This window comes from Halichoerus grypus, chromosome 13 (assembly GCF_964656455.1).
Source record: "Halichoerus grypus chromosome 13, mHalGry1.hap1.1, whole genome shotgun sequence".
In the NCBI taxonomy this organism is placed as follows: domain Eukaryota; kingdom Metazoa; phylum Chordata; class Mammalia; order Carnivora; family Phocidae; genus Halichoerus; species Halichoerus grypus.
Window position 1 is genome coordinate 15,088,862 of NC_135724.1, and position 12,975 is coordinate 15,101,836.

At 37.7% G+C, this 12,975-nt stretch overlaps 1 long non-coding RNA gene across 1 annotated transcript in view; it reads left to right on the forward strand.

The window, feature by feature from the left end:
- The first annotated feature begins 1,911 nt into the window (after positions 1–1,911).
- LOC118530346 (uncharacterized) overlaps positions 1,912–12,975 on the forward strand; it is a 244,288-nt gene continuing 233,224 nt past the window's right edge. The window contains exon 1 of the long non-coding RNA XR_013443142.1: positions 1,912–2,117. This is a non-coding gene — a long non-coding RNA (uncharacterized LOC118530346). The remainder of the gene's footprint in view (positions 2,118–12,975) is intronic.

Sequence of the window (12,975 nt, forward strand, 5' to 3'; positions counted from 1 at the left end):
TTAAATTCCAGAACAATTGTGGGTGAAATCTTGAGGAGAGAGAAGTAAAACATAAGAGAAAAGTGACAGAATCTGACTATAAGAGTCAGAGTAGCAAAGAAGACCCTATACATTGGATCAAGTAGAGTGAGCTAAGGGTTCTCATCAAAAGTTGCCTAAGCAGGCACCACTCATGGAGGTCCAAGAAATAAACCATCTGCCCTGTGGCAATTACATGATAATAAGAAAAATCTTCTGCAAATGAGATAAACAGTAATTAGAGATAAGTCTATAGTTGGTCTAATTAGGCTTCTTTTAGGGCAAGTAAATATATATTCCCAAGTTGCAAATGCTTAGACATGACAACACTGGGAGAGCTAATTAAGTGGGCAGGTGTTTGCACCTATAGGTAGAATCACCATGAGTGTGACTACTGCAGATTGGCAGTCTGATGTGGGTGCATTACGTTGCAATTCACATTTCATGAGTGGCATTTCCATGGATCTAATGGTTTTACCAAATGGCACTCAACTCTTGGTAAGGGTCTAAAGAAGGTATAGTCTTTTGTCTCTAGTTACACAGTGGTTGCATTCCTAGAATAGTCGATGTAAGTTAAACCCACACAAAAAAATCTTATGTTTATACTTAAAACAGAGCTATGCCATAAATTTGGGAAATTATGAACAGGTATTTTATCTCTAAGAATATCCTGTGGGATAGCTGAAAGTCTTGCAAAATGTAAGGCAATTCTTCAATTGTACAGGACTGTAAGTATCCTTCTGGCCATCTAGTACCCCTGGCCCTTCTATATTAAATTTCAGAAATGACCCCAACCATTGCCATAATCACAACACCCTTTCAGATTTCCAAAGCACTAGAGATCACAGAAGGGTCACTAGGAACAATTCTTCTAATGTTAATAAATGCTTTATTGGGGGGTATATTTTATGGAGCAGTTTTCAAAATTTTCAGAACGCTGGAGTTTTCTTATTGCCTTAGATGATTGATCAATCTGTGATTGTTTTTCAAATTAAGTATCTACGTGTGGTCCAAGCTACAATTAAGGGTAGGGATGAGGGGTTAATCAAAAACAAGTATCAAAAATAGAGAAGTGGTGTGAGTCAGTCAGGACAACTGTTTATTTCTAAATTTTTGAAACGAAAGGAGGTGAAACTAGACTTGAGCTGTTAAAATAAGTACCTAAGGTCTGGAGAGTGAGTGTTGGAATAAAGGCACGTGAGACTTGGGGAATAACAAACAGGATGTCATGAGCATGTTTTCTAGCAGCCCGAGGTCTCAAAGTAACTGCTGCTTTGAACCTCTCTAATTATGAAGAACATGGGTTCTAAGAGGCTCCGTTATCTCAGCTTGACTTCAAATACTGATGCTCTTTTGATGACACTTTGGCCACTATCTCAGGATCCACAGGTTAACCATGCTTCCTTGTTGCACACGGGATTAGTAACTATGAACCAGAGCAGGGACCTAAAAACGTTTTAGCCTTTAGCCAGAGATGTGACATGCAAGCCCAGCATGGAAGAAATATACCAGCACCCGCTCCGCTGACTTGTCACTGAACCTGGCGGATGGGTCTGCACCTTGCGTTTCCACTTACATCTGAATTTATTTCTCTCCCTTTATTCTTTTGGATTCTCTCTGTTGTCTTTACCCCTAATCTCTGTCTTTTCTCACTTAAAATCGTGTGAACAAATTAGAAGTGTTAAGCTTGCTTTAGGTAAATAAAAAAGGCTAACACTTTTGCCATGGGGGTAACTGTGCCTTCCCATCCATTTCCTTCCGTATCTGGGGGCATGGCTTTGTTGTTCTCCATTCCCCAGCCCCTTTATCAGTTACCAGAATTTGCACTGGTTTTTAGGTTTTCCTTCCTCCCCTCCCACAGCCAGGCTTTTGCCAACCATCCGCCATATACAATATTGCAGCTACAAGCTGTTCTCAGAAAATCCACTCAAAATAGCTGAGGAGCAGCTGCTTCTGTGATATTTTCGAAAAGAAGAAATTTGTATTTGGTTTTACAGGCAAAGGGTCTGTTGGTTTTGCACAGAGAGAAATAAATGAAGCCCTTCGCTCCAGCTGAAATCCTCTGCCTCTCACTCTCTCGCTCCGATTTCAATGTATGGGTAAGTGGGCAGAGAAATGGAAAGATGGTCCTGGAAAAAGTGTGCATCATTTGCTTAAAGACTGTTCATTTGCTTCTCATATTTTTGCAACCGATATTTACTAGCAGATTAACAAGAGCTAATTTATGGGTACAAATTAGAAAAAAAAAAAAAGGCCAGTTGAATCTGATTAGCATTTTTTAGCATTTTTTGACTCATTTGTCACTCACCTAATATAACACTGGTGGGAGCACTTTAATAATGTAGAGGAAACGTATCATTAACGTGGGGCATGCTTCTTCTACTCTTGAAATTTAAAAGCTTTGGGAAATTTTGGGAGTGGGGCTAAGTATCCTTAAATTTTTTAGTCTGCTATTATAAGTCCCTTCTTCCCCTTCCCTCTCACACCTCCCCAGGAAGCATTTGAAAGAACAGTGTGGCTGTCAGGATTGGAACAGAACAATTAGATGTCAAGGATGCAATTAGTCTAAGATTAGAGCATTAGGGACTCAAAATCATGGCATCTGAGACCAGGCAGCTATGAACTAGTAATTAAGAAACTACTTTCTACTTATTACTTCCCGGAAAAAAAATGTATTTCTGTGTTTCCTGTGAGATCATGTTTAGTCACTGTACAATCACGGTCAGTTGAGCACTTGACGCCCATATCTTCATTCTGGAAGATTTCAAACGCCCTGGGGGTAGATGGACTACTCCTGAAAATGGGTGTGTATTAGCGACGTATCCCATTGCCTGCAAAGTAGATTTTATGCTGCAGATCAAGCAGAGCTACAAATAGTCACACTTCTTGTCACACGCTGTGGGATCACATCAAGCATTATAAATTATTAGAGAATTCACATGGACATCATGTAATACCACAGGAGTTTCATTATGACTTACCGTTAATTAACATCCACTGACTATATTTCAAAGTGCTATTGCTCTGTCACACCACAGGCTGTTATACAAACCATAAATGCTATCAATATTCCTGCATTTATCTAAGCTCCAGCTGATTAAAATGTGATTTGTCCCATAATACCTTCTTAGTTTGATATGTGACTTAGATTGCTGACCTAACATTACTTCTGTCTCAAGTTGTCACACAGTCAATTATACTGAATAACTGCAGGGCTAAAGAGCACAGAGGAGAACGGGTATTGGAAGGAAAACATTACTCCCATAATTTAAAGAGAGAAAAGAATTGGGGGCGGGGGCTTTTCTGTGCCAGTGAAAACAAATTGTAAATGTTGTTAGTTTCTAGGAAAAGATAGTAATTTAGTCTGTCCCTTACAATTTAGGTGAATGGGAATGTCCTCAGTTTTGAAGAGAAACCTGCTTTGAGGGGTTTTACCTCTTCTTACTTTTTACCATTCCTCTCTCTGTGTCTCTTTCTTCCCTCCTTCATCCCTTTTGTCACATATATTTATTTAATGCATATTCCATGTCTTTCCTTAGTGGGCCAAGGAGAAGTCAATTTTTTTTAGGTGGAAGGGCACAGAATAAGCTCTCTCCCCACTCACTTTAGATTAAATAGTAGTATAAAAGAGTTCACAAAGAGTTTGTTTTTGGGGCGCCTAGGTGGCTCAGTCATTAAACGTCTGCCTTTGGCTCAGGTCATCGTCCCAGGGTCAGGGATGGAGCGCCACATCAGGCCTGCTGCTCGGCAGGAAGCCTGCTTCTCCCTCTCCCACTCCCCCTGCTTGTGTTCCCTCTCTCGCTGTCTCTCTCTGTCGAATGAATAAAAAAAAATCTTTAAAAACACAAAAAATAAACAAATTGTCCATGAGGATGTTAAAAAAAAAAAGTTTGTTTTCACTATAAAGGTAAATGCCAAATAGTGGAGTTTCATAGGATGTTATGATTAAGAATCTCCTTAGAGGTGACCTAATCTGACACCCATCAGAAAAATGAAGCCAAGTTTATCAAATAAAAGGTCAAACACCAAATGGTAGAGCACAGGAAAACCAGGACGAGAACCCCCATCTCTTAGAACTTAGCCAGCATATGTTCTTCCTTCTTGCACTTTCCTTTGTACTTTGCTAGCCTATTAAACAAACACCACTACAAGACAGGCTCATTTTCTATTAGTTTAAGCACTTACTTTTCTTTAAGCAAAAACCAATAAAGAAACTATGGAGAGCTTAAGCCTTGTGTAATGGGAAAGACCCAACTAAAATAATAGGGGAGCAGACTTAACTTGCTGCATGATTTGGGGTAAAACACTTAGATTTGAGTTGCAATGCAAGTTGAGTGTCGCTAAGCTTCAAGTTCTGGAACACCGCGTGCTCTTTGTGTATGAGCTCTTGCACTTGTCCCTCAGATGAAACCCGCCCCCACAGTGAGAAAACCATCACATAAAACTGTGTTTTCAGGTTAAAATGTTCAATGTTAGAGATTTACAAACGTTCAAATGTCGAAAAGTTCTAGAGTAAAAAGCAACGACCCTTTGACATGTCCTGACTGTTGAACAGCCAAGTTATAGCACTGATCAGACAGGAGAGGTTAATCGAGAGGAGCGAGGTTAATAATTCATTGCAAGTGAGAGGGATGCTGGCTGTGTCACCAGTCTATGCAGCCCTGACTAAGAAAGAGGAAGCCCTAGGAAAAGGAAAGACATTTGGTGGTGAGGTCTTACAGATCCCTTGCTAGTTCTTCATTTTTGCCAGGTGAAAGTCAACATAGAGAGGAGATTTGACCCGCAGTGTGTCGGAGGGACTCCCATGCATCTTCACCAGCATAGGGACTGATTGGAGCCCCGTTGTCGATAAAGCCTGCGTGGTAATGAGATGAGCTGCCAAGCAAGAGCCTCACTGGTGTCTGGGTGGGTGAACAGAATCCTGGACCTCACAGAAATTTGGAGTAGGCTGAACTGATAAACGTCCCTACACTCCAGATACCCTGGGAGCAGTCCTAAAAATAGAGCCAGGAACCAGCAGTGTGCAGTGTAGGTCTGACCAGGGATGGGGGGAAAGAAGAATTTAGACAGGAGGAACTGAAATGGAGCCCCCAGGAGCCTGCACGATGTTGGTTTATAACGCACTCTTGACAGCTCTAATACAAGCTTAACGTGACTGCTCTTCCAACTTGCATGCTGGTTTTAATCATTTTGCTTCAGATGGTATTTTCTTACTATAAGGTGTGAATGTAGATATATCGACGTTTTAGATACTTTTATTTTGACATTTTGGCAATTAGAGGGTTTGTTTCTAGGGGAAAAAAAAAAATCAAACCCCGTGACTGGATAATATATTTTCATGTTTCTTTCAGTTAACCTTGTAAAGAAAAGAGAAAAAGGAGGGAAGGGAGGGAGGAAGGGTGGGAGACAGAGAGGCTTGGAAAGTTGCTTTTTATACCATCCTCAGTGGCGCCTCCTGGTGGCAGCTACCTTGGGGTTAGGTTCCAAAATAAAAGAGTCTCTGGGCAACATGCCCTACAAATCTAGCTTATTTGTGGATAACAAATGTCACACTCATTATCTTCTTTTTTCTCATGCAAACAAACAGATACAGCATTTAAATATCAGGCACATTTAGAGAAATTTATTTTTGTTTACTTTTTAAAGGCTGTATGAAGGGCTCAGCTGATTTTACAAGAAATTAATATTCATTCATTCAACAAACATCTAGTGAGTACTTTTTTCATGCCAGAATTGTGACTGTTCAGACATAATATATTTCTATATTTTCTATATTCACATTAATTTTTTTCTTTTTTAAAAATTAATTTCATATTTTGGTAATTACTTTAGGGTGAGTTGAATAAAATAATAAAAGTACAATATTTAAATTTCTTTCTTTCTTTTTTTTTTTTTTGCATGAGGGACTTTCTGATAAACTCAAGGATGACAGAAATTGAAGAATAAAAGGAGGATGAAAGGAACAGTATGGGAGCATTGACTAGATCTTTGTGGAAGTGCCATTGTGTTCGGAAGTGGGCATCAGCCTCCTGGGTAGCTCAAATAGTTCTGCCCTCTGAAGGTTGATGGCTTCCCTGCGCTCCCTTCACTTAGAATAATAGTGAGTCACTGGGCACAGTTCCAGCTCAAAGCAGAACTTTGGAAAGAGCATTTTTTATACCTTTTTCTCTTTTCCTAGTGAATCACATGAAGCTCTCTTATAGTTTGAGGGTCCCCAATTAAGAAGGACATTGAACCAATTGAGTAAAGGAGTTTGATGTATCAGTGACATTCTTCATAATCTAGGCTGCAGACTTGGAGAAAAAATACTCAGTCTGTGCACAATCTAGGTAATACATTTCCTCAAATTGTCCACAATATTTGGGCTGTGGAAAGTGGCATCTGAAGGGCCAAGGGAATTATGTTGCCACTGCACTGGTCACCCTATCGGAGACTCCCCTCTTAAGAAAGCTGCTTACACTTTTAGGAACGCCGCTCTTCCTAATGGCCTGAGTGAGCCATACTGATGATGAAGTTTTATTTTTTAAAAGAGGTACTAGTTATTATGCAAAAAGACAAAACTTATGCTGAGCAAACAAGCATCTCTAATCTTGTGATTTCTTTTGGTGCCATACTATTACCTCCAGATGTATTGGTCATTTCTTAGAGGAGATTTTGTCAATGGACTAGACCAGGCTCCTCGCCCTAGCATTTGTCTTGTGTTCAACTCTTGTCATTAACCTTTTTCTTTAATGTGGCCAACACTTCACTCTAGATGTGATATTCTTCTGCTTGTTTTGGAATTCTGATAAACATCTTTCCCCAGTGACTGAGCTGTATTTACCTAGAGATTGCCAAGTGAACATGCTTTCCTAAGGTTTCCTCACTCACACAGGAAGAACTACAACAAAGTATTGGCTCATCACAAGGCTTTGGATGCAGGAGAGCTTCAAGGCTTGAGGATTGTTTTAACAGTTCTTTTATTAACCAAAGCCAAAACTCAAAAATTTGTGTTTGTTGAATGAATGAATGAATTCAATAGTCATGGATTCCTTGCAGTAAGCCGAACTTCATAGCAGATCCCTGGAATGCAGAATAAAATCAGACAGTCACTGACTTCAAGGGACAGGGACTGAGACACACATATAAATACATAATTACAGTCCAGAGTGATAGTTGCCAACTGTAGTGCCACCAAAGAGAGAGAGACAGAGCGAACAGCCTGGAGAAATCAGGAAATGGAAAATAGGAGTCTTGGCAGTAGCCTTTAATCTTTTAATTAAGGCATCACTAATTCCTCAATATTATTTTCAAGTTATTTCTTTCATATGTCCCTTGCTTGCTTTTGCAGGCTCAACACAATCGGCTACGAGTAGTGAAATCATGGCTTTAAAATGCATTTTGATAGGACTTCATTCTGTGTACTAGTTTACCAACCGAACAAGCATTACTGGGCTCATGGCTTATTTTCTGTTATTTTCTAAGCTTTAAAAAATTTGAAAATTACCCTAGATGAGATCAGGAAATCTATAATATGCCTATGAACCTAGAATATTTAACGAAAGACATTGTTTTAATCTCCTCAGTCTTTCCCTTTTTCTAATATCTTATATTTTCCTAGACAATCATGCACTTTATTCAGGTTTTAAAATATATTTCCATAAAGTTGAAACAATGATTATCTAAATTTCCTCTTTATTATGGTTCATTCTCAATACCAATCCTAATTTTGTGATTTTGTGCTTTTTCCTAGATTTTAAAATTAAGTTTACCTAGTGATTGATTTTTTCCAAAGAACAGTATTCTGAATTCATTTACTAAAGTTATTGTTTTTATTTATTAACTTCTGCTTGTATATTTATTACTTCTCTCCTGCCACTTTTTTTTTTTGTTTATTTTGCTTCTTCTTTTTCAAATATTTTTGTGTGGAATACTTAATTCCTTTTTTTTTTTTTTTCCATATATCTTCTTACTTAATTTAAAGCTCTGGGTTTCTTTGTGTGCCAAATTTTAGCCATTTCCCATAGTATGTAATTTTTATTTTGGTTTCTTTTTTTTATTCAAGAGTTTTTAGAGAAATTTTCACCCAAATTTCAGGTCAGGGAGTTTTTTTTTTCACAAATTTATAGTCTTGTTTCATATTAAGCATAAATTTTGGACTGCTTTACTTACCCTTATGGAACTTATTGAAAGTTTTCCTTATGGAATAATATATTTTCATACTTAGGAAATATTTCAGTGACATTCGTACAAAGGTATATATCTTCTTTATTAAACATACTATTCTATACATTTTATTAGTATAAATGAACTACTTCATTTTGTCAAAATTTTCAAATGCTTCTGACCTGCCTGTGGTATATCTTTATCATATTGTATGTGAAAGTTCTTTGAAGGAATCAAAAACTGCTTAGTCCAGGCTACCAAAAAGTATTGACCAGCGCTGTGGAGAGTTCAACAGGTTTACAAAGAAAAGGAAGAGGTTTAATGTTCAAATAATTTTACCTAATTAATTTTGGTTAACAAAAATTAAAAACTGCCTTATTCTGGGTTTCTCACGACCTTTAAGATGTTAAATATGAATTGAATATCCCTAATGGGAAGTTGTATTGTGGAACAAGTAAAGTAAGACAATTATCAGTTAAGTGTCTGCCTTTAGCTCAGGTCATGATCCCAGGGTCTTGGGATCGAGCCCCACGATGGGCTCCCTGCTCAGCGGGGAGCCTGCTTCTCTCTCCCTCTCCCTCTGCCTGCCGCTCCCCCTGCTTGTGTTCTCTGTCTGTCAAATAAATAAATAAAATCTTTAAAAAAATATTTGACAGTCAACAAAGTTATGAATAAAGCCAAACTAAGTCTGTGACAGAATTCCTGTTGAGCTGCTTTAGATTGGTGAACATGGAAAACCCTGTATTCTTGAATCAGCCTATTTCCTAATGACTTAGTACAGAAAATCTGCTAGGTAGGCTGATAGTCTCAGGCAAGCATAAGAGCCTGAGAGGTTCAGAAGAAATGCTGAGCACCAATCTGTAATAAGTAGAATCAGCTTCTGGTTCGTCTGAAACTAGGAAATAGTAGTTCTGTTTAGACAATATTTTCTATTCTCCTGTGTTCAATGGAGACAAACACTGACTTAATTTCTTAAATTGACACATGAAATCAAATTCACATGTAAACATGTTTATGACAGAAAATTAAAGGTTTGGTATTGGAAATGTTTAACTGGTATTTAGTAGAGCTTTTTCAAAAATAACAGTAACAACAAAAATATTTCTCAGTTTATCATATGTGATCATGTCAATTCATGATCATGTGGCCCTGATTAAGTTAAAATTAGCACTTTCTTTTAATATATATGATAATTGCAAGAAAATATAAAAGAACACATTTTAAAGCACATTTGAGAGTATGTATCTCAAGATAGATATTTACTAGATCTCACAAAATTATCAGAAAAAATACAAAAAATTACATTCTAGTGTTAAATTCTGTTACATTGTTCTCTGTTTTATTTAATCTTTTTATAAGTAATTGTTCCTGATGATATTGTTTTTGAGAGGGGAAAAATGCATTAATAAAAGAAGGTGCAGTAATGTAATTTTTAGATTTTCAAAAAGCCATGTGCAAATATCCCTACTAAATATATTAAACTTTTAGTCAAAAGCAAATATTAATATCTGCAATTTGTGATAGGTTGGTGGAAGAATGGATTTTTATAAATTTTATCAATAGAAGAAGCTGTCTGATTTTGCATCACTTTGAATGCTACTGGTATAAATGTTTTTCAAATATTAATTTACAATTTGTATTTCTTCTGCTGTGGTATTCATCCTAAAATAGTGGGCATGGATTCTCCTTGGGTCCTTTTGAAGATCATCTAGATGCTACTGTAATTTTCTTTCAAATCTTAAACTGGAGCATAGTTATATCATCAGATTTAAAAGAATTTGGGAGGAACTGGGACCATGGATCATCCCAAGGGTGGAAACTCAGATCTGCATGGTAGTTTCCTCATTGCTTCTATGAAAGTTCTATACCAAGGGTCAAGTTTCCATTTTGGTCTAGCCTGAAATTAAAGTACGTGGTGAGTTTTATATCTTTCCAAGTCTTGTTGTCCTGCATGTTGGGAAATATCTCTGTAGCATGTGGGATAGGCTATGTCACATGGCAGCCCTGCCATTCCCAAGTTTGGTGTGACCACTGACTGCTGTTGTGACAGAATAATATCCCATCCCGCCCCCGTATTCTTTCTTCATTTCAGCAATTAGTCGTTTAAACTAAGAGCTATGTTTAAATCTTCTTTCATTATATCCAGTGTCAATGCACTTTCTTCAAAGGGAAAAGAGCTAAAATTTATCTTTTACTATTTTCTCTGAATATGTGAGACTTCTTTTTTTAATATTTTATTTATTTGAGAGAGACAGAGATAGTGAGAGAGAGCACGAGTGGGAAGGAGGGGGAGAAGCAGACTCCCCTCTGAGCAGGGAGCCCAACCTGGGGCTCGATCCCAGGACTCTGGGATCATGACCTGAGCCAAAGGCAGATGCTTAACTGACTGAGCCACCCAGGCGCCCCTAGGTGAGACTTAAAACTCATGTAGTGTTTATTCTTAAATTTTACATTTTATGGGTGGTACCTCACAACGGTAGCATTAATTTAATTAAAATAATTCCTTTAAGAAATACCATGTGGGCCTTTGAATTGAGTTCTATCATGTGAAGGGGGAGTGGGGAGATGTTGTGGCAACAGACAATAAAATGATAGTTAGGCACCTATGTAAAAGTACATTCGTTTTTTATTTCTACATAATAAATGACCACAATCTTAGTTGCTTAGAACAACACATATTTATTATTTCACAGTTTCCATGGGTCAAGAGTCTGGGCGCAGCTTAGCTGGGTCCTCTAACTGCTTATTGTCTCACAAAGCAGCAGTCAAGGTGTTAGCTGGGCTGTATTCTCATCTAGTGGCTTGACTGGGAAAGACTACACTTCAAAAAATCATTCAGGTTGTTGGCAGAACTCATTTCCTTGCAGCTGCATGAGGACACCAGCTTCTGGCTGGCTCTTGCCCGTGTGCCACACTAGGGTCCTAGAAGCTGCCCACAGTTCCTTCACAGGTGCTCTTTTCCAGTGTGGCTGCTTACTTCGCTAAGCCAGCAAGATGAGTCTTTCATCTCAAGGAGAGCCAAATCCTCCCTTAAGAACTCTTGATTTAGTCAGGCCCTCCCGGAAATATATTCCTTTTGATGAATTCAAACTCAACTGATTTGGGAACTTTCTTCTTCTTCAATATCCGTTCACCTTTGTCATTTTCTATTGGCCAGAAGGTATTCACAGACCCCAGTCACACCCAAGAGAAAGGGATTATTCAAGATATAAGTACCAGGAGGCAGGAATCATAGCAGACCCCTCTTAGAATACTTCCTACCACACCAAGTCACCATTTTCCCCGAATATATATCTGTATATATTTAACTTCATGTGTCTAAAATTTAATTTTTAATTTAAATGGTGAAATTTATTTTAGGGGAAGAGATAAGTTTATTTGGGGGGAAACATTACTATTATACAAAATTTTCAAGATCTTATTCAACTTTCTAAAAGAATGCAGGTTGTTAAAAATATACTCACCAACATCCATGAAATGTTTATGAACCAAGTATTCATTTTATTTCTTTAATATTCTGACAGTTTCATCATACCACTTATTTTTTTTTTCAGCCTAAATTTCAAATGCCGTGCTTCCTCTCCATACAAAATACACATTACTTTCCAAATCATGAAAACAAAGCACTAAGAGAATGACCCATCTCAAATATGCATGAATGTCTAAGAAATAGTCCTTCTGTTGTGTTTTGTTTATTTCTTTCTTCTCCCAGTGATTCCACAGGTCAGTGACTTCATTTTTTTCAGGTATTCAGTATGGAAATTTTAGAAAAATCAAGGATTAGAATAAGCTATGAAAATCAGTAACACTTACTTCTATGAATTTGACCAAGCAAAAGAAAGGTGATTAAGCACTTTTTAAAGTAGTCTTCCCTTCTCCAGATTGTGCTTCCAGAATCATTCAACATGTCAAGCTGAAGATAGCTGTGGGCATTTTTGCACCCAATGCCACTACTTTTTTTCCCAGATACCCAATAACTACATGAATACAAATGTTATAATGGTGTCTATTTTATTTTACAAAATGGAAGCCATAAACAAGGACAGAGTAGATGTCATCACTGGTGTGATTTCATGCTAACCAGGATTACCATGGAATTTATCAGATGCCAATAAAACCAACTTTTTAGAAATCGTAAACTCACATGGACCACTAGAAGACTCTCTTCGTGAAAGTGGTACAAATTGCCTCTGACTGCAAGTCAGCTGATCCTAGTAAGAATTGTAGGCAAACTAGCTTCAGGCAAACCCCTCTGTGCTTCCTCTTATTCTGACTTGCCAGTAGGAAGGGTGCAGGAAATTATGGTGTTCATTAAGAAAAGTGCCTTTCAGACATCCCTGGACTCTAGCCCCAAGTGAGCTGACTGCAAGTCTGCCTGTTTTAATGCTGCAAAAAAACAAATTTTGCAAAAAAAAAAAGCAAACAACTTTAACAGCAGGTGGCTGAAGCACAGAAAGCTGTTAAGAACCATTTTTGTCTGTGAAATAAAACATGGTTGCAAGCAGTGTTATTTGCACTTACTGATTTAGTGAAAGAAGTCACCTTATGTTTAATTCAAATTGCAGTCCTGACATGGACAGGCTTAAAACAATCATGTTTTACAAATCCATTTGTTTAAATGATTCTCTTGTTGGCTGTTCACACTGCGCCCTGTGTTGTTATAATATCACTCACTGCGAGTACTATTTAAAGAAGTGAGAAACCAGCAACATGCATTGCTTTAAGCAACAGAGGTTGGACTTAGTAGAAAAAAGGCAAAACATAGGGTCCACTAATTTCAAGGCACCACATAGTGACCATTAAGTTCAATGT